The 18,975-nt window shown below is 45.2% G+C and overlaps 1 pseudogene; it reads right to left on the bottom strand.

Moving 5' to 3' along the window:
• Positions 1-2,995: 2,995 nt before the first annotated feature.
• Positions 2,996-4,016, bottom strand: LOC119924309 (annotated as a pseudogene).
• Between the last annotated feature and the right edge of the window lie 14,959 nt (positions 4,017-18,975).

The following is an 18,975-nucleotide window of genomic DNA, read 5'->3' as shown; positions in this document are numbered from 1 at the left end:
ATAGCTCAATATTTGACATAAGTATCTAGTTTCTACGTTGTGGTGCTCATTCCCTCGGCTGCTCCAAGACATGAACCCTCTAATAGAGTTCGAGTAACGAGTTGGGCACTCGAGACTCGACATCATTGGTGTCAGAAGTGGGATTCTTGTGTCTTGGGCCCCCCAACTGGAACACACTGTCCTTCTCAGACTAAGCCCCCCTGTTGCTCTGCACCTCCTCCTCTCCCCACCGCACAACACTCGTGTATATATGTACATATTTATTATTCTATTTATTTTATTAACGATGTGTATATATCTATAATTAAATTTATTTATGTTGATGCTATTGATGCCCGTTTACTTGTCTGTCTGTCTGTATCCCCTCTTCTACACTATGAGCCAGTTATTGGGTAGGGATTGTATCTGTTGCAGAATTATACCTTCCAAGTGCTTAGTACAGTGCTTGGCACACAGTAAACGCTCAATAAAGACGATTGAATGAATGAGTCTACCAAATCCATAACCTTGGTGTTATCCTTGACTCCTCTCTCTCTTGCAACCTACATAATCAATCGGTTACCAAATCCTGTTGGTTACTCTTTCACAACATCACTGAAATCAGCCCTTTCCTTTCCATCCAAACTGCTACCACGTTAATACAGTAACTCATCCTTTCCAGCCTAGATTACTGCATCAGCCTTCTTGCTGACCTCCTAACCTCCTGTCTCTCCCCACTCCAGTCCATACTTCATTCTGCTGCCTGGATCATCTTTCTACAAAAACGTTCAGGACAAGTCAGCCCCTTCCTCAGAAATCTCCAGTGGTTGCCTATCTACCTCCATATCAATCAAAAACTCCTCCCCATTGGTTTTAAAGCACTCTGTTAACTTGTACCTTTCTACCACACCTCGTTTCTCCCCTACAACCCAGTTTGCGTACTTGGATCCTCTGGTGCTAACTTTCTCACTATGCCTCTAGCTCACCTGTCTCATTGCCTACCCCTTGCCCATGTCCTGCCTCTTGCCCAGAATGCCCTCCCTCCTCAGATCTGACAGACTATTACTCTCCCTCCCTTCAAAGCCTTATTGAAGGCACAAGAGGCCTTCCCAGACTAAGGGTCACTTTTCCTCATCTCCCACTCCCTTCTGCATCGCCCTGATCAGTTTCCTTTGCTCTTCTCTCGCCCATGCCTTAAAGCACTTATATATATATATATATATATATATATATATATGCTTTAATATATATTATATATATATATATTATATACATATATACAACTCTCTCTCTCTCTCTCTCTCTCTCTCTCTCTCTCTCTCTCTCTCTCTCCGCCGCCCCCACCCCTGCTAGTCTGTGAACCTATTTTGGGCAGGAATTCTCACTGTGTATTGTTGTATTGTACTTTCCCAAGCACTTAGTACAACCCAGTTTGCGTACTTGGATCCTCTGTCCTCTCGTGCTAACTTTCTCACTGTGCCTCTATCTCATCTGTCTCATTGCCGACCTTTTGCCCATGTCCTGCCTCTTGCCCGGAATGCCCTCCCTGCTCAGATCTGACAGACTATTACTCTCCCTCCCTTCCAAGCCTTATTGAAGGCACGAGGCCTTCCCAGACTAAGGGCCACTTTTCCTCATCTCCCACTCCCTTCTGCATCACCCTGATTTGTTCCCTTTGCTCTTCCCTCGCCCATGCCTTAAAGCACTTATATATATATATATATATATGTATATATATATGTAGAACTCTCTCTCTCTCTCTCTCTCTCTCTCTCTCTCTCCCACCCCTGCTAGGCTGTGAACTTATTTTGGACAGGAATTATCACTGTGTATTGTTGTATTGTACTTTTCCAAGCACTTAGTATGATGCTCTGCCCACAGTATGCACTTAATAAATATGATTGAATGAATGAATGCATAGACCTCCTGGATGAGGGGAGAGATGGGCGACCTCAGTGAAGCATGCAAGGATTTTATGAAAAGAAATGGATGGACCCTTGTTAGATGGAACAATGAGTTGTTAAAGGGAGCGTGGAGAAACCAGAAAACCATAAACGAAGAAATAGAAGCCTGACAGAAGGCTTAGGCAGACGTTTAAGCCTGGAAAGGGAAGGGAAGTCGCCAAAAAAGAAGAAAACAAACAAAAATCCCCCCAACAGCCAAAAAAACAAAAATAATTCATCTCCTTTTTTGTTCGCCTTATACACGAGTAGAGAGGAAATTGAAAATTTGCATGCCGCCTCAATAGTGCAGAGAAAAGAATGGGAGCCACAGAACATGATGCGACTGCCTAGCACGTGAACTCTCAGGTCTTATAGGTGAGGCTGGCCAAACTGGAAAAGATCCTAGAGCCCTTAGTGAAAGAATCATTTGAATTAGCCCCATGAAAGGCGGTCACTCTTGTGGACATATTCATTTATTCATTCATTCAATCGTATTTATTGAGCTCTTACTGTGTGCAGAGCACTGTACTAAGCGCTTGGGAAGTACAAGTTGGCAACATATAGAGACAGTCCCTACCCAACAACGGGCTCACAGTCTAGAAAGGGGAGACAGACAACAAAACACAACATGTGGACAGGTGTCCAGTCATCAGAACATACATAATTAAAGATAAATATACATCATTAAGTCTTGTATATACCCCATTGCTTAGTACGGTGCCTGGCATACAGTAAGCCCTTAACGAATACCATTAAAAAACCTGTCATCTCGTCCTGGGCAGGTAATGTGCCTATTTCTTGTTCTGTTGTCCTCTCCCAAGGGCTCAGTACAGTGCTCTGCACACAGTAAGCGCTCAATCAATGACAGATTAGGAGACTTCCTCAAACCCGGCCTCCTCACCCTCCCCAAGGTGGGGGCGCTTGGTGGTCCCAGCTCCCACTCCCCACAGACCCAACCCCGGGGTCCCGATCCGGGCCCATCCTCGGGGAGATCCGGGGGACGCCGGGTGGGGAGGAGCCCTTGACGTCCGCCCCTCCATCCCCGTGGGAGGGTGAAGACTCGCGTCTGCTGTTCAGCAGGGCCAACCGAGGCCCCAGGTGTCAGGCGTCTTTGGGGCGTCCCGGAAGAGCAGGAGGCTGCGGTCCCAGGGGGTGGTCCCTAAGCAGCTGTGGAGCTCCATGACCAGCTCCCCGGTGGGGATCAGGACCACGCTCTGGGCCATGTCGCCGCGGATGGTCAGAGAGACGAAGTGGTCCAAATTCCGGCGGCCCAGGAGGCGGAGGCGGTGGTCTGTGGCGCGGCAGCAGCGCCAGGGCTGCAGTTCCACCAGCAGGAAGCGGCAGAGGGAGGCCAGCCAAGCCAGCAGCGCCCGGAGGCCCGTGTCCCCGTGGCGCAGGTGGACCCACATGGTCAGCGACATGCAGAAGCCCAGGTCGAAGGCCGGGCGGCCATGGCAGTCCAGGAAGGAGGCCAGCACCGGCTCGCGGGCCGCAGGGTTCATGATGTAGAGCGGCACGAAGGACGGGGCCCCCGGGAAGGGGCAGGCACGCCGCGCCCTCTCCACCAGCCCCGCGTCGATGTCGCAGCACAGGAGGCACAGGTCGGGGGCGGGGCCATCAAGTGGAGGTACTGGCGTTGCTCAGCTCCCCGGAGTTGCAGCCCACGTCGAGGCCGAGCAGCAGCCGTGCAGATATATTACTCTATTTATTTATTTATTTATTTTACTTGTACATATCTATTCTATTTATTTTATTTTGTTCGTATGTTTGGTTTTGTTCTCTGTCTCCCCCTTTTAGACTGTGAGCCCACTGTTGGGTAGGGACTGTCTCTATATGTTGCCAATTTGTACTTCCCAAGCGCTTAATACAGTGCTCTGCACATAGTAAGCGCTCAATAAATACGATTGATGATTGATGATGATGAGGTACAGTCGCGGCCGCCCACGTGGCGGGGAAGAGGCGCTGCAGCAGCCCGGCAGGAAGGAGCCCAATCCGTGCCTCCAGAGAGTGGAACCGGCTGTACTTAGGGAAGCTCCCCAACGGTGCGGCCCCGCTGGGCTCCCACGACCCGGACCCGGCCTCCTCCTCCTCCTCCTTTCTCTCCTCCTCCTCCTTCTCCTCCTCCGCATCTCTACAGTATTCGATGGAGATGGTCCAGATTTCTCTACTGGACCCTATGACCCCTCCGAGATCCCTTGGCCCCGCAAATTCTGAGGGATTCTCATTTCCAGGAGAGGGAAACCACACTGAGAGTCCCCTTCTCACCATCTCACTTTACCCGGTGATCAAGGAGGTGGAATCTGAGGGGGAGGCGGGAGTTTCCACCCGGACTTGGTGAAGAGGTAATATTCTTACCGAGGTGATAACTCGGTTTACTAGACAACGACTAGGGTACATTACAAAAGCGATATTCTAAACAGACCAAGGTGTGATAGAGGCCCCTTAGCCTCTGCTGAAGAAGGGAAGTCCCTTATGATTCCCTAGAAACATCTCCGTTCTCTTATAAGTACTGGAAAGATTGCGTGAATATGTTGAGATTAAGGTCCCCTTCGTGTTTTGGTGCAAGAATTGTTATGTAGGATATTTTAGGAAGGTCAAAGAGTTGAGATTTGACATGATTACTGTAGAGAGATTATGTATATGTATGTCGGTGGAGCGGGAATGGGGAAAAGTTGTAAAGATGGACAAGAGTGAGAGGCTTGATGGAAAGGCCCAAAGGGTTGTCTCTAAAGAAATAATGGGGGAGTGAATATAGATAAGAGGTAATGTGAATGTCTCAGGAGGATAAGGATTTAAACACTTTTTCTGGGGGAATGGAAATAAACACCTCATTTCACAGGAGGGGTTGGTTGCAGTGGCTTGTCTGTATAAAAGTATGTATAAAATGAGTTATGTTGAATGAACTGGCCAGTGTAGTGAAGTGTTATGAAAATGTGTGTTGTGCACTGTGAAGAGAAATACCTGACCGAATTTGGGTAATTCCAAAGGCAGCGTGGCTCAGTGGAAAGAGCCCGGTCTTTGGAGTCAGAGTTCATGGGTTCAAATCCCGGCTCCACAAATTGCCAGCAGTGTGACTTTTTGGGCAAGTCACTTAACTTTTCTGTGCCTCAGTTCCTTCATCTGTAAAAAATTTCATCCTTCGTCCTCAAAAATCTCCGGTGGCTACCAATCAACCTACGGCATCAGGCATAAACTCCTCACCCTCGGCTTCAAGGCTCTCAATCACCTCGCCCCCTCCTACCTCCCCTCCCTTCTCTCCTTCTCCAGCCCAGCCCTCACCCTCTGCTCCTCTGCCGCTAATCTCCTCACCGTGCCCCGTTCTCGCCTGTCCCGTCATCGACCCCCGGCCCACGTCAACCCCCTGGCCTGGAATGCCCTCTCTCCGCACATGCGCCAAGCTAGCTCTCTTCCTCCCTTCAAGGCCCTACTGAGAGCTCACCTCCTCCAGGATGCATTCCCAGACTGAGCCCCCTCCTTCCTCTCACCCTCCCCCATCCCCCCTGCCTTACCTCCTTCCCCTCCCCACAGCACCTGTATATATGTATATATGTTTGTACATATTTATTACTCAATTTATTTAATTTATTTGTACATATTTATTCTATTTATTTTATTTTGTTAATATGTTTTGTTTTGTTCTCTGTCTCCCCCTTCTAGACTTTGAGCCCACTGTTGGGTAGGAACCGTCTCTATATGTTGCCAACTTGTACTTCCCAAGCACTTAGTACAGTGCTCTGCACACAGTAAGCGCTCAATAAATATGATTGAATGAATGAATGAAAGGAGTTCAAATCCCGGCTCCACCAACTGTCAGCTATGTGACTTTGGGCAAGTCACTTAAATTCTCTGTGTCTCAGTTACCTCATCTGTAAAATGGGGATTAAGACTATGAGCTCCCCGAGGGACAACCTGATCACCTTGTAACCACCCCAGCGCTTAGAACAATGCTTTGCACACAGTAAGCGCTTAATCCATGCCATTATTATTATTATTATTTTACTAGTTTAGCCTTTTTAAGCCGTTTCTGTTCTCTTAGTTCATTACAGATAATTTACAACTGAGGCATGGGAGCTGATAAGAAAGCTGTAAAGGGCTGGAGCTATCGCTTTAAAACATTAAAGAGAAAATTTGTTTAATGGGAAAGCTCCTCCCTTAAACAAATGGGTAACTCTCAAATGAATAGTTAGCTCTCAAGCGAATGGCTAACTAGCTTTATTGTGAAGTATGGATAAGATTGTTGGGAAAGTTAATTCTCAACTAGTTAAGTAAAAGAGGTAATTGGGAAAGGAGTAACGTTCATGTGCTCTTTCAAGTGTAAGGATGCCTGTAGGAGTGGGTGATTCCCCATGGCCTGGAATGCCCCCCCCCCCCCGCGGCCCCAGGCCTGGATTGCCCTCCCTCCGCACATCCACCAAGCTAGTTCTCTTCCTCCCTTCAAAGCCCTACTGAGAGCTCACCTCCTCCAGGAGGCCTTCCCAGACTGAGCCCTCTCCTCCCTCCCCCCCTCCTCCCCCACCCCATCCCCCCACCTTACCTCCTTCCCCTCCCCACAGCACCTGTATATATATATATATACATATATATACATATATATATATATATGTTAGTACATATTTATTACTCTATTTATTTATTTATTTTATTTGTACATATTTATTCTATTTATTTTATTTTGTTAATATGTTTTGTTTTGTTGTCTGTCTCCCACTTCCAGATGGTGAGCCCGCTGTTGGGTAGGGACTGTCTCTATATGTTACCAACTTGTACTTCCCAAGCGCTTAGTACAGTGCTCTGCACACAGTAAGCACTCAATGAATACTATTGAATTAATGAATGAATAAATACGATTGAATGAATGAATGAGTAAATCTGCATTTTTCATGAATGCGAACTAGAGGGGAACCTAAATAATTTGTTAAGTACAAGGAAGGTCTACTGGGTTGCACAAATTTCTTGGGGTATAGACTCAGAAATGGGACATCTACTTTACTTAACAAAGGACCTAAGGTCCAAGTGAAGCTCCAGCTTTCCAAACGGCTTTCCAAAAGAATTAACTAAGCAGAATTTAGTGGGGGAAACTTAGATATAGAAGTGGCTGATAAGAAGTCTGATAAGTGGACAGCTGCACACAAAGGAGGCACTTAATTGCTGAGTATTACCAATTGAATATATTGAAAATGGGATTTATTTGTTAATCTTTGCTTGTGAAATTGATCTTTTGGTTCAAATAGTATTTAACATAAAATTTCGATTATGTTGAGGGTTAAAAGAATACAAGCTCTATATACTGTCTCTACTATAGCCTGGCAAATAGCTCTACCACTAGTCTGCTGTGTGAGCTCTCACAAGTTACTTCATTTCCCTGCACCTCAATTACCTCGTCTGTAAAATGGGGATTGAGACTGTGAGGCATATGTTGTATAGGGACTATGTCCAACCAGATCTGCTTGTATCCATTCCAGTAGGTGCTTAACAAATGTCATAGTTATTATAATTATTACTATTATGGATGTTTGTCACTCTGTGTGATACACGATCACATGAAAAGGGAAGGGTCTGCATGCTTGTTTATCTTTGTCTTCACAACTGTGTTTCCTTTAAGGGACTGGGAAGGTTCAAGCACTATATCCCAAGGATTTGAAAAGTGACAAAAATAATATGATCAGAGGTAATTGGTAACATTGTTAGGGATGATTCTTAAATACTATAGGGAAAGAACTGTTATTTCAAATTTTATCAATTGTATCTGACTATGTGATGCTGTTGGTTACTTATCTGCCTACTTATTGTATTGTTAGGATCTTTTCTTCCAAGAATTCGGTCCAATAGGGCACATTCTTTCCTTTGAATCAATGTCTTACCATGGCAGGGAGTTTGGATATGCCAATGAAGCTTAAAGCTACGCCACTCTCACTACGGTTAGTTACCCATAACGGAAAGGTCTAAGAGGAGGCTTCAGACAAAGTTGATTCATCTGTGTTGCTGTGTGCTGGGCAGCAGTGGCATGGGAAAGAGTCAAAGGCAGTTGATCAAATGATAAGAATATTGATCAAAGACAACACCAGAGACTCAGGTTTTCACTGCACGGATGGAGGCTGTAGTAAACCACTTCTGTATTTTTACCAAAAAAACTCTATGGATACGTATACAGAACGACTACAGATGTAGTGCTGGAAGATGAGCCCCTAGGGTCAGAAGGCACTCAACAAGCTACTGGGGAAGAACAGAGCAGACGATGTCTCAGAGTACCGTGGGTGTTTATGACGTGGCCAGAATAAAGCCTTCAAGAGCTCCAGTCGCTGATATTATCATATGAGAAATGAGAATCTGAAGTTGTAAAGATATCCTCATTATTGGAACATGGCATGTGTGAAGTATGAACCAAGGAAAGTTGGAAATAGTCAAAAATGAAATGGACCGATTAAACATCGACATCCTAAGAATAAGCGAACTGAAATGGACAGGTATGGGAACATTTTCTATCGAATGAGCACCTGATTTACCACTCTGCTCATGCTGAAAAAAGAAGAAATGGTGTAGCAGTATTTGTGATGGAGAAAATTGCTAAGACAGTTAACAGATATAAGGCTGTCAATAACCGACTGATATCTGTTAGATTCAGAGGAAAACCATTCAATATGACCATACTTCAGGTGTATGCCCCAACAACAAGTGCAGAGTAAGAAGAAATATATAGGTTTTACAATGAAGTGCAGAGAGAGACTGATAAAAGCTGCAAGCCAGATATGTGGATTATCACTCGGGATTGGAATGCAAAAGTTGGTAATGGAATGGAAGTGAAGGTTGTTGGAAAATATGGCCTTGGAAATCAGTAATCACAGTAACCATTACCGACTTATTGATTTCTGTGAATCAAATGACTTTTTTATTGCCAACACCCTCTTTATCCAACCTGAACAAAGACCGTACACATGGACTTCACCAGATGGACTAGATAGAAATCAGATTTACTGTATTACTCGCAGAGAGAAATGGAGGAGTTCTATTTTGGCAGTAAAAGTATGTCCTGGAGATGATTGTGGAGCAGATCATGAGCTGCTAATATATAAACTCAGGCTAAAATTTAGAAAGATCGATCACGTCTTATAGCTGCCCAAATATGATCTGACAAGTATTCCCCCTGTATTTAAGGATCACGTAAAAAATAGATTTGAGGCACTTACTCTCTCAGACAAGCAACCAGAGAAATTGTGGACAGAGATTAAAAATGTCATCAAGGAAGAAAGTGACACAAAAGGCCAGGAAGAAGAAAAAGCCAAAATGGATGTCAAACATAACTCTGGAAGTACCCAAAAGAAGGAAACAAAAATCAGAGGAGAAAAGAACCTGGTTAAAGAACTGAACTGAAAATTCCAGCGCTGTGCCAGGAAGGACAAACAGGAATATTATAACAGCATATGTAAAAAAATGGAAGTCAGTAACAAATGTGGGTGGACAAAATCAGTATTTCAGAAGATTAAGGAAACTAAGGGAACACTTTGTCCTTGGATTGGCCTTGTCAAAAGCAAAGATGGACTGATGATTCATTAATTCATTCAATCGTATTTATTGAGTGCTTACTGTGTGCCAAGCACTGTACTAAGCGCTTGGGAAGTACAAATCGGCAGCCTATAGAGACAGTTCCTACCCAACAACGGGCTTGCAGTCTAGAAGGGGAGAGAGACAGCCAAACAAGTAAACAGGTGTCAATTCAATACCATCCGTATAAATAGAATTATAGCTATGTGCACATTATTAAGAAAATAAATAGAGTAATTAATATGTACAAATATACACAAGTGCTGTGGAGAGGGGAAGGGGGTAGGGCAGAGGGAGGGAGGGGGCGATGGGGAGGAGAGGAGGAGAAGAAAAGGGGGGGCTTGGTCTGGGAAGGCCTCCTGGAGGAGGTGAGCTCTCAGTACGGCTTTGAAGGGAGGAAGAGAGCTAGTTTGGCGGATGTGTGGAGGGAGGGCATTCCAGGCCAGAGCTATGATGTGGGGCCAGGGGTCGATGGCAGGACAGGTGAGAAAGAGGCACAGTGAGGAGGTTAGCAGCAGAGTGGAGTGTGCGGGCTGGGCTGTTGAAGGAGAGAAGGGAGGTGAGGTAGGAGGGGGCGAGGTTGATGGAGAGCCTTGAAGCCGAGAGTGAGAGTTTTTGTTTGATTCGAAGGTTGATAGGCAACCACTGGAGATTTTTGAGGAGGGGAGTGACATGCCCAGAGCGTTTCTGTAGGAAGATAATCCGAGAAGCAGAGTGAAGTCTGGAGAGACAGGAGGATGGGTGATCAGATGATACCAATGGAATCAAACAGATGGAAAGAATACACACAGGATCTATACCAGAAAGATAGCAATAAACAAGAAGTATTTGAAGAAGCTCCTTTGGAATTAAAGCCAATCATTATGGAAAGTGAAGTTAGATCAGCTTAACACTGTCTCGCCAAAAATAAGGCACCTGGCTTTGATAGCCTGCCTATTGAGATGTTTCAGGTAGCTGGAGAGGAATCGGTTAAAGTCCTTACCAACTTATGTCAACAAGTATGGCTAACCACTCAATGTCTATCTGATTGGAAGAGATCCATTTATGTTCCAATACCGAAGAAAGGAAATACAACAAAATGTGACAATTATCGTACAGTTTCCTTGATCTCACATGCCAGCAATGTACTGCTAAAAGTTATATAGTGTCAAACGGAGACCTACATGGAACGCGAGTTGCTCAATGTTCAAGCAGGATTCCAGAAAGGACGAGGGATGTGAGTTATTGCTGACGTCCACTGGGTAATTGGAAGGACAAGATAATATAATAATAATAATAATAATAATAATAATAATAATAATAATAATAACAATAATAATTGCATTTATTAAGTGCTTACTATGTGCAAAGCACTGTTCTAAGCACTAGGGGAATACGAGGTGATCAGGTTGCCTCACGTGGGGCTTACAATCTTAATCCCCATTTTACAGATGAGGTAACTGAGGCTTAGAGAAGTTAAAGGAGTTGCCCAAGGTCAGAGCCGGGATTCAAACCCATGACCTCTGACTCCCAAGCCCGGGCTCTTGCCACTGAGCCATGCTGATATCAAAAGGAAGTCAACATGTGCTTTATTGATTATACTAAGGCCTTTGACTGCGTGGGTCATGAGAAACTTTGGAGCACATTAAGGAAATTGGGCATGCCAGATCATTTAATTACATTAATATCGAACCTATATGACAAACAGGAGGCTATAAAAAGAACAGCCTATGGAGAAACAGATTAGTTTCCCATTAGTATGGGCGTCAGACAAGGATGTATCTCATTGCCTTATCTGTTCAACCTTTATGCCGAATACCTAATGAGAGAAGCCGGATTGGATGAAGTCAAACGGGAAGTAAAGATTGGAGGAAGGAATATAAACAACCTTCATTATGCTGATGATATAACCCTACTAGCAGGAAGTGAAGAAGATTTGAAAGTCTTATCATTAAAAGTTAATGAACAGAGCACAAAGATGGGCCTATATTTGAATGTCAAGGAAACAAAGATCATGACAACTGGAAGTTTTGACAACATTTGTTGTGGCCAGAGAGAAGATTGAAATAGTTAACAATTTTTCTCTCGTGGGATCAATAAAAGACCTAGTAGCCAAGAAATATGGCAAAGATTGATGTTAAGGAGACTTGCTGTGAAAAGCCTGGAAAAAGTCATGAAATGTGCTGATGTAACAGTTGACACAGATATACAAATTGTCAACTCTATGGTGTTTCCAGTGACAATGTATGGCTCTGAAAGCTGGACAGTGAAAAGACAGGATAGAAATAACATAGATCTTTTGAAAAGTGGTATTGGAGAAGGTTTTGTGAATCCCACTGACTGCCCGAAAAACAAACAAATGGATTCTGGAGCAAATTGAAACAAAGTGGTCTTTGGAAGAACAAATGACTTCGACTTAGATTAGCATATTTTGGACACAAAATCAGGACTAATTCTCTGGGGAAGACACTGATGTTAGGAAAAGTCCAGGGAAAACATGGGAGAGGAAGCACTGACTCAGTGGAAAGAGCCTGGGCTTTGGAGTCAGAGGTCATGGGTTCCAATCCCTGCTCCGCCAACTGTCAACTGGGTGACTTTGGGCAAGTCACTTCACTTCTCCGGGCCTCAGTTCCCTCATCTGTAAAATGGGGATTAAGACTGTGAGCCCCCTCGTGGGACAACCTGATCACCTTGTAACCTCCCCAGCACTTAGAACAGTGCTTTGCACATAGTAAGCGCTTAATAAATGCCATCATTATTATTATTATTATTATAGAGGAAGACCAACAGCTAGATGAGTAGAGAGCATAACAGTGATAACTGGCTCTCCATCACTTCGCCCCCTCCTACCTCACATCCCTTCTCTCCTTCTACAGCCTAGCCCACACCCTCCGCTCCTCTGCTGCTAACCTCCTCACTGTACGTTGTTCTCGTGTATCCTGCCATCGACCCCCGGCCCACGTCCTTCCCCTGGCCTGGGATGCCCTCCGTCCAAACATCCGCCAAACTAGCTCTCTTCCTTCCTTCAAAGCCCTACTGAGAGCTCACCTCCTCCAAGAGGCCTTCCCAGACTGAGCCCCCTCTTTCCTCTCCCCCTCCTCCCCCTCCCATCCCCCCCCGCCCTACCTCCTTCCCCTTCCCACAGCACCTGTATATATATTTGTACAGATTTATTACTCTATTTTACTTGTACATATTTACTATTCTGTTTATTTTGTTAATGATGTGCATTTAGCTTTAATTCTGCTTGTTCTGACGACTTTGACACCTGTCTACATGTTTTGTTTTGTTGTCTGTCTCCCCCTTCTAGACCGTGGGCCCGTTGATGGGTAAGGACCGTCTCTATATGTTGCCAACTTGTATTTCCCAAGTGCTTAGTACAGTGCTCTGCACACAGTAAGCGCTCAATAAATATGATTGAATGAATGAATGAATGGAGAACTGTTAGAAAAGTTGTGGATTATTGCAGGGGACAGGAGGTTCTGATGAAAGTATATCCAAGGAGTCGTTATGAATTGGAAACGACTCAATGGCAGTTAATAATAGTAAGGACACAATGGTTTTCAGAGAAGTTCAGCAAAGGGATTATGGCTCAACAGTTTATCAGAGAATCTGTCTTCAGTCTGAGCCATGCTATTGTTCATTAATTCATTCAATCGTATTTATTGAATGCTTACTGTGTGCAGAGCACTGTACTAATATTAAAAGGACAGGGACATGCATGGTCCCACCAGACCACCAGATCCAGACAATTTGAGCACCAGCACCATCTGCGTGAAGATGGAGACTCCATAAGAACATTTTTCCTTTGCTAGATGGCTTGTTTTGGATAACTGTTGAGATGATCTTTATTGATAATTGTAAACAGGGAGCAACAGAACACCTAGTGAACAATAGAAGCCATTTGCGTATCTAGTAGAAGCCCTCAGGTTATCATTTTGGTGGGGGCACAAGGGCTTTCCTCAGTAGCATAATAATCTTCCTGGCTGTCATTTCCTTGGCCCTCCTGTTGTTTCTCAGCTCCAAATAAGAGACAAGGACAATTGGTAGCAAAGGACAAGATGAAAGTGAATCCCTGCATCCCCCTGTCATTCTATTGCTGCTGCAGGTGACTATCACTCTGCCTTGTTGCTTTAATGTTGGACACGTGAAAAAGTATGGATGATAATGTGTGAGTGTACCTTTATTGCTAAGAGAAGCACTTGTCAATCAGTTTTAGTTTAGGTGGCATTGCGACCCCATCCAGAGCATGCTCGGCATGTTTGCATAGATCTGGTCTCACCCATCTCTCGGGCAAGGTCTCACCTGGCCCAGGCAAGACAATACCGTGTGCTGGACATGGCAGCCTAGTCAGAGTAACCCAGGTGGCTGGAATCCACAGGGTGGCCATGAACGAAAAGTGTAATGTGACAAGCCCGAGGTCTGGACTTTATTTTGTTTGTCCAAGATGCCATTAGCTCAAAGTGGCACAGCACGTACGCCACTATCCCTTGGTTAGCAGATGTTGTTGACAACTTTGACTGCAGCTGTTGACCCTGATGTAATAAAACAGTGGTAATCACTTATTCCTCAAGCTACAGAGGAGGACAAGACAGGGCCAAGCAACTACCCCAAATGGAAATTAACTGGGTCTGGTCAGATACCTCTGTTTAAGTCGACACTGAGGAACTTCCTTTTGACCCCACTTTGGCCTGGGTGTCCAAGCCAACTGCTGCTGCTGGATGAGAACTTAAGTCACCCTGGGTGGGTAGACCCAATATACACATGCATGTTCCCTTGGCCCAAACCCCAGGCAACAGAGCACCAGAGTTCACTCAATTCAGATCAAGGCCAATACCTGGAAAGTTCTTTTCACAACCTGAGGGAGAGTTCACACCTTCCACAAGTCGGGTAGTGGGGAGAGAGCGCATTGACTCAAGATGCCGACAGCGATGCTGTTCGCCCTTTGGTATTTGGCATGCTGGGAATGCACCCCCAGAGCTGAAGCCCCCTAGCAGAGGTCTGACACCAGATAAATCGTTGGTGCGAGCTTCCCTTCATCTAGATCCGCTTTCTCTAACTGCTTCCTGGGGAACGGCGACATGAACAACTGTATGGCTATCCTATGACAGGAGGCAGGTCAATAGCCGATCGACAACGTGGCTACTGGGACTCAACCTCAGCCCCTCTCCAGAGGAACATGACTGCCATTGTTCTGGACAAATGCCTTCAGGAAGAGCTGAGCTTCTCTGTCTGCATGGAGTACTTCATAGACCCTGTGACTATCAGCTGAAGACACAGCTTATGCCAACTGTGTCTTCTCAGGTGCTCGGATGATGTTCAGATGTCCTAATCTTGCCAAGAGTACCATGGGGCCTGCCAGCTGAAAGACCTGGAGATCAGTCAACATCTGGCCACGTTGGCAGTGCTTGAAAAGCAGCTCGGACCTCACCCACTGCGAGGCGCCGTGAAGGAGGATGAGCTCTGTGAAGGACACCAGCGATCTCTAAAGCTGTTCTGTAAGGAGGATAACACCGCAATCTGTGTGTCCAGCTACTGTTCCAAAAAGCACGCGGGAATCAAATAGAAGAGGCCACGGAAGATTACAGGGAAAGTTGTCCGCTCCGCAGTCATGCCATAGCAAGTGCTGAACGTCGAATTAGAACACATCTGACTTGTGTCACACCAGTATCTCCCTGCCCTACTCACGAGGTCCGGGAACTAGACGAGGAGGGCCCAAAGCAGCACATACGTATTCTGAGCGTGCTGGAGACCTAGTTTAAGGTCCTCGACAGACGTTTTGCCTTTCAGGAGGGATTTCAGGAGTTTCTTCATCTTCTGTGGAGAAAAATAATTTAGCAATGGTGAAGGTGAGGTTCTGGTCCCGTCCGGTGCGGTCCCTTCTTTTCCATTAGCGGGGCTGGGGAGGTCCAGTGTGTCCGATTGCCTACTGACTCTCCTTTCGACCTCGATCTCTTTCCCAGCAGGATTAGGTGCAGAAGAATAGTCGGAATCTAATTTCTGAATTTGAGAAAATGCATCGATTCCTGGATGAGGAGCTGGAGCTGTGGCTTTGGGGCCTCGAGAAGTACAAGTGGGAGAATCTGCAGAAACTGAAGCAGAGAAAAGTGCATCTTTTCCAGGAGAGTCTCACTCTTCGGGCACTGATCACAAAGCAGGAGGGGAAGCGCCAGAGTGGGAGCATCGAGCTACTGCAGGTGAGAGTCCAGGAAATGGGCACGAGGCGAAATGGTAAGGGAGCACAGAGAGACTCTTCTGTGTTTTCAGCAGAACCATGCCCGGAGCCACAACACCCTTTCTCGGGAGGATCCTCGAGAGTCAGGTCCTGCATGTTAGGACCCCAGTTGCAACCCTCCATCCATGGGCAAAGTTTCAACAGCCCAGGGGCCGACAGCACTGATTGACCAAAAGGGAATATATTCTTTAATTCAGTCGTATTCAGTGAGTGCTTACTGTGTGCAGAGCGCTGTACTAAGCGCTTGAAAAGTAGAATTAGGAAGCAGCGTGGCTCAGTGTAAAGAGGACGGACTTTGGAGTCAAAGGCCATGGGTTCAAATCCCGGCTCTGCCAATTGTCAGCTGTGTGACTTTGGGCAGGTCACAACTTCTCTGTGCCTCAATTACCTCATCTGTAAAATGGGGAATAAGACTTAGAGCCCCCCGTGGGATACTCCGATCACCTTGTAACCTCCCCAGCGATTAGAACTTTGTTTTGCACATAGTAAGCGCTTAATAAATGGCATCGTTATTATTATCATTATTATTACAATTCAGCAACAGAGACAATCCCTTCCCACAACGGGCTCACAGTCTAGAAGGGGAGAGACAGTCATCAAAACAAGTAAACAGGCATTAATGGCATCTCGGGGTCCCAGCTCTTATCTAATGATAATAATAATGGCATTTGTTAAGCGCTTACTATGTGCCAAGCACTGTCTTAAGCGCTAGGGGTATACAAGGTAATCAGCTTGTCCCACATGGGGCTCACAGTTTTAATCTACATTTTACAGATGAGGAACTGAGGCAAAGAGAAGTTAAGTGACTTGTTCAACCGTCACACAGCAGACAAGTGGCAGAACCAGAATTAGAACCCATGATCTCTGACTCCCAAGCCCATGCTCGTTCCACTGAGCCCATGCTGCTTCTGTTGGAATGAAGCCGGTACAGAGGGGATTGATGCAGTGTCTCCAAGGAGACCCACGTTACAGGAAGGTGCTGACAGGGAAAAGGTAAATAGGCTAAATACCAATCCTGCGTCTCCTTTTCCTTTAGGATGCAAGAGGAACATTGCACAGGTATGTACGTGTTCTGTGCTCCTTGTGGGCGATTCGAGAAATGAAGGGCCAAGGTGTCCACGTGCAACAGAGGGTCCGTGGGACGTTTTGGGAAGGACATATAGGTCTTGCTCCACGTGATGTGCTGGGGCCTTAGATGGACGAGAATTCTTTATGACCAAGTCTTTGCCCTCTCCAGAAGTGTGTCATTCTGCAGCAATGACCAAAGGCCACCACATCCTTGGGGCTGACAGCATTCTAGGTCCCCTGGGTTGAGAGAACTGCTCGGCAGGTATGCAGATGAGTGAAAGCCCATGATAGGCCCTCTGGATTGTTCTCACGACTCTGGAGAAGCCAGAGCTTCAAATAGCTCTGAATTAAGTCCGTTTTGGACAGGGATTGACTCTGTTTATTGCTGTAGTGTACTTTCCAAGTGCTTAGTACAGCACATTGCACAAATTAAGCGCTCAGTAAAAACAATTGAGTGAAGTGAATGAATGTTCTGCACATGGTAAGTGCTTGATAAACACAATCGATTGATTGATTAGCATCATACCCTGCTGAGCTCAAGTATTGTAGACCTACCACCCAGCACTGTTTTCCAAAGGGAATACTAATAATCCTTATGGTACTTGTTAACTGCTGACTATGTGCCAAACACTGTTATAAGAGCTGGGGTAGATACAATTTCATCTGGTTAGACACAGTCCCTGTTCCACATAGGACTCACACTCTTATCCCCATTTGACAGATGAGGTCACTGAGGTACCAAGAAGTGAAGTGACTTGCCCAGGATCGCACAGCAGACACGTACAGTGCTGGGATCAGAACTCAGTTCCTTCTTAATCCCAGGCCCATGCTCTATCCACTAAGCCATGCTCCAGTGCTCTGGGTCTCAGAGGGAAACAAAGACTTCTGTCATACCCTCCTATATTCCTGTCCCTTTTGAAAAGGTTCTCTATAGTTACTGGAGGTCTAAGAGAAGTAATAGTTGGAAATGTGATATCTGTTAAGTGCTCACTATAGCCAAACATTATTAATAATAACGGTGATGGCATTTATTAAGCGCTTACTATGTGCAAAACACTGTTGTAAGCTCTGGGAGGTTACAAGGTGATCAGGTTGTCCCACAGGGGGCTCACAGTCTTAATCCCCATTTTACAGATGAGGTAACTGAGGCACAGAGAAGTTAAGTGACTTGCCCAAAGTCACACAGCTGACAATTGGCAGAGCCGGGATTTGAACCCATGAACCCATGAACACATGAACTCCAAAGCCCGTGCTCTTTCCAGTGAGCCACGCTGCTTCTCTAATTACATTAAATACATTGTATTTAACACTGGGATAGACAGAAAATAAATAGCTCAGACACAGTCCCCTGTTCCTCATAAGATTCACAGTCAAAGTAGGAAGGAGAACAGATATTGAATTCCATTTTATGGATGAAGAAACTGAAACACAGAGAAGTTAAGGGAAGTGCTCAAGGTCACACGGCAAGCAAATAATCTTTATTATTATTATTATTATTATTATCATTATTATTATTATTATTATTGTCATAGTTCTTATGTGCTTACTGTATAGATACAAGCCACCCAGTGCTACATAAGGGAAGCCGGGGTTGACATTCTATTCCAATTCTCTCTTGGGATCTAAATCCAACTTGAAATCTAGGCCAAATTCCAACCAGAGCCCTAGTTTGAGTCATCGGTCTAACTCTTGCGGCCTGGCCTAGAGGATATAACAAGGGCCTGGGAATCAGGAAGAACTGGATTCTTATACTGGGTAGGGACCATCTCTATCTTTTGCCAAATTGTACTTTCCAAATGCTTGGTACAGTGCTCTGCACTCAGAAAGCGCTCAATCAATATGATTGAATGAATGAATGTGTTTGTCTTTGAGCAAGTCACTCAACTTCTCTATGCCTCAGTTACATCACCTGTAAAATGGGGATTAAGCCTGTTAGTCCCATGTGCGTCACGGACTCTGTCGAACTTGATTAGCTTGTATCTATCCCAGTGCTTAAGTACAGTGCCTGACAGATAGTAAGTACTTAACAAATACCATTAGAAAAAAAGAAAAAAAGAAGAAAAATTCTGACCATGCTACCATGCATTATGCTTGCAAAATTCATCTTTTAAACAGTACACTACTTATTGTCTACCTGCCAAGTGAGGGGCACATTATTCCACATTATAACATAAAGCTGAAACAAAGATATCTGAACATTCACATGGGGATAACTCCTTACAGCTCCTCTTA

Source organism: Tachyglossus aculeatus, unplaced genomic scaffold (assembly GCF_015852505.1).
Source record: "Tachyglossus aculeatus isolate mTacAcu1 unplaced genomic scaffold, mTacAcu1.pri scaffold_96_arrow_ctg1, whole genome shotgun sequence".
Taxonomy (NCBI): Eukaryota; Metazoa; Chordata; class Mammalia; order Monotremata; family Tachyglossidae; genus Tachyglossus; species Tachyglossus aculeatus.
Note: the sequence above shows the minus strand (reverse complement) of the source record. Positions and strands in the feature narration are given on the sequence as shown.